We start from the raw sequence: 3,603 nt of genomic DNA on the forward strand, positions 1-3,603 counted from the left end.
GATTACGGGTATAACGAGTAGATTTATAACTTAACAGAGACCGAGATTAAAACAGTTCTCTTTATTTCGCCTATTTCGGATTGGTCCCTATTCGCGCTCACGGCTTCAGTGTCTCCAACATAACGAACAAAAGGTTAGTTCGTCTTAATATACTTTTGTTATCCACAATGATGGATAAAGTACACAATTTGTACACTCTTAATGGTGTAGTTTCTACATATCAGTCTCTTGCACTTATTTTTGATTGGAAAATGCCTTTTCTCGCAATTATTAACTCCTTTTTACCTCTCGGAAGGATTTTAACTTCGATATTCTGCTTCATAACACGACAAAGATCAAAATTTAGTTTTCATCGTAAATATTTTCACAAACAAACGATAACTACGAGCAATTGTCTATTGTGACATGGTCACAATGCCGGACTGCAATTCTTAATCATATTTTAAAATCATTTAATTCAAAATATCTCAAGCTAGTAGTGGCTTGCCCCTGTACATCACACTTTTCCGTTAACTCATCTGTTAACTGACGTTTTGAATTGAAAAAAACGAGACTTTCGGTTTGAATCGGAAGATCATATATAGTTAATTGGGGCCTCCTGTCTCTAAAGTTTCCACATCTGGTCTCGGATTTCATATAATTCCGTTCTCGAGGTTAAGACATTCGGACGGACGACAATGGCAAAATTTGGAAATAAATGTAGCATTCCTCCCAAAGCAAAACTGTCGCGTTGTAAGTAAAAAAAAATTCTCAGCGGTCAGGAAATAAAATATCATGGCATGAGAGGTACGAGCGAAAGTTTCAAAGTTGGATCAATACTTGCGGACGTGTCAAATTGATTAAGCGATCACATTAAGAATTTAGGTGAGAGATCCTTTAAAAAGTCAGAAATTAAAGGAGAAAGAATAGTTGTTTCCCCCTAGCTCAGTCTGTTTATCCTCTGTGTCGAGACTTAATTTTCGTTCGGCCGTATTATAAAGGTTTTTCGGTATTTTTAATATTAACTTTATCCAGTTTGATGTTGCATTAATAGGCGAAACCCGCGGCGACCGAGGAATCCTAAGAATTTGATTTATTTCATGCCATGGTCGAAAATGGACGAAAAAGATATTTATTCGAACGAATTTCGGAGATGGTCAAGCCTCGAGACGTAGAATTTAAAAAGATCGTCTTTTACCTCTCCACGGTCGACATTCTGCACCATGTAAATGCAGAAGATAATTTATTTATCAAATTTAAAAAAGAAAAATAATTATAAATTAATTAATTAAAAAAAATTAAAAAATTGATTTTTTTACGAAATTCGAACATTGTTGACGCGTTTTTAACGTTTGTTCGAAATACGTCACGCATGACGAATCGCAGTTCGATTGTGTTTCTTGTTGCTTTCGGACGTGCTTTTGTTCTGCTCTTGGATTGCGTTGCTTTTTTTGCGGTTTGTGGACTTTTGCGGAGAGGATTCAAGATTTTTTAGGTAAGTCTTAGTCCATATTGACCCTAGACGTAAGAATTGATTTAATATTACTTGGAGAATCGGTCCCAGAAGACATCTCGGCACATCGTTCGATAGTCGGATTCGAATCTTTTAGATTTAAAAAGGCGGCTTGCTTTTACTCGGAAGAATTTAAGCATTAATTTAAGCTTTTGTTTTCACTGGACTAATTGCAAATTTTCTTTTTTACAGGATGAAGACGTTGCTGCGTTGTTGGAGGCGGTTCCGGCGGAGGCAGGCGGTGGCGCCGGAGGGAGAGGGTTCCTCGGACGACGCGGAACGAGTCTGTCGTTCCGTGCCGTCCGAGGAGCGACAGGCAGCGGGTGAAGAAGGCCTTCGCCAAGTGCGCGTGGCGTGGCATCCTCCCGGAGTAGGGATGATGCGACGCTACACCCTGGGTCCAGTGCGCTTGGCCGAGGTCTTCGGGGGTCATCCGGCCACAGACCTTGCTGTGGAGGATGTTGAAAGTGTCAGCTCGGACGAGCTGTCACTTTCTGTTTGGTCGCGTTCTGCCCGTTCGTCCGCGACGGCGATGCCACCGCCTCGCCGAAGTCGGAACGGGGAGGAGTCGGAGGAGAGAGCCCCGAAGTCGAGGGACCGTGCTGTCCGTGGTTTTTTTGCTGCGGACGGCTGCGGTTGCCTTGGCCTAGGCGGTGATCTTATTCGATTTCCTCTTCTTCACCCGGATGCTACTTTCTTACCGGATTCGACACTTTTCACCCGGCCATGACACTGTTTAATGGACGTGACTTCTCTTACCCGGACGTGACCCACGGACTTGACACATTTCTTCACCGGACGCAACATTTGGCCGACCTTTCTTCCCAAACAGCTGTTATGAGGATTGAGCTTCCGGTTAGGGTTCGTTAGCTTAGCCTAGGCTAGGTCAGGTCCTTCGCTCTTCTCATAACACTGTTCGGGAAGAAAGGCTGTCTGATTAAGGTAATAATCTTGACCTTAGGTAATAAATGAATAAACTTCTCGTTTTCTCACTGCCTTTGTGTTTTGTAGGAACATTTGGGAGGGAGAAGTATCTCCCTCCCAAACTTTACCACGAAGAGGACCAAGAAGTGGCCATTTATCGTACAAGTGAATATTTTCCGATGGTAAGAACTCTTTCGTTTCATTTCTTAACACATCTTATTCTCGTATCGTAATTTACTGTTTTCTGTTTATAGACGTGCCGAAGATGTTCTTCGATCACACACACGCACAGACATAACACCACTGTACGCGAAGATGTATACCGTTTAACCTTTACTCGAATTCTCGCACTCACGCACTTACACGTCAAGCACCTCGTTCTGTGTAATTCGACACAATGAAACAACCCGAACACACGCTTCCCACAAATCCAACCCCTGGGTCCTCGTCCCGGGAAGTGGAAACGCCAATTTTAAAGATTAAAAGACTTTAAATTGGCGGCCGAAGGGGCTCTGGTAATCACACATCTTGCATCGATTAAATGGAATTTCAGACATTAGCATCAATAATCGTTCGGTGATGAATTCGGAAGGAGAAGAATCCTGTACCAAGTATTAAACATTGTTTTTCCCACTATGTTTTGTTTTTGTGGCTTTTTTTTAATCGTGGTCTCAAACTTTTTCAGGCAAATTGCAAGGAATAATTGTTGTATATGAATTTTTTTTGAAATACGAAAATAAATTTTTACTTCATATTTGTTTGTGGTTACTTTAATACTTAAACAACAACATATTTACAGGATATCAATTAATTTTAATGGGAATGGGTTTCAAACTTTTTTCCAGGATTGCATATATAAAAGCATTTTAACTTGAATTTAACAAAAAGTTTACAAGTTTAGCATGCATAAATCATTTGAAAAACGCGGAGAAATGAGAACGTGTACAGCGAAGTTCACCAGAATTGTGCACTAACAGTAAGTGATAGCTGCGAGGAAGAGGTAGTCAACCTTCTACCGTGTTAACCNAATTGGCGGCCGAAGGGGCTCTGGTAATCACACATCTTGCATCGATTAAATGGAATTTCAGACATTAGCATCAATAATCGTTCGGTGATGAATTCGGAAGGAGAAGAATCCTGTACCAAGTATTAAACATTGTTTTTCCCACTATGTTTTGTTTTTGTGG

General features: G+C 41.0%; 1 long non-coding RNA gene across 1 annotated transcript; it reads left to right on the plus strand.

The window, feature by feature from the left end:
* The first annotated feature begins 1,333 nt into the window (after positions 1-1,333).
* LOC111632098 lies at positions 1,334-3,401 on the plus strand. Its single transcript, XR_002757811.1, has 3 exons — positions 1,334-1,474; positions 1,685-2,598; positions 2,671-3,401. It is a non-coding gene; the product is annotated as an uncharacterized LOC111632098 (long non-coding RNA).
* The last annotated feature ends 202 nt before the right edge of the window (positions 3,402-3,603 follow it).

The sequence above is a fragment of the Centruroides sculpturatus genome, unplaced genomic scaffold (assembly GCF_000671375.1).
Source record: "Centruroides sculpturatus isolate CEXI.00-Female unplaced genomic scaffold, Cexi_2.0 scaffold748, whole genome shotgun sequence".
Classification (NCBI taxonomy): Eukaryota; Metazoa; Arthropoda; class Arachnida; order Scorpiones; family Buthidae; genus Centruroides; species Centruroides sculpturatus.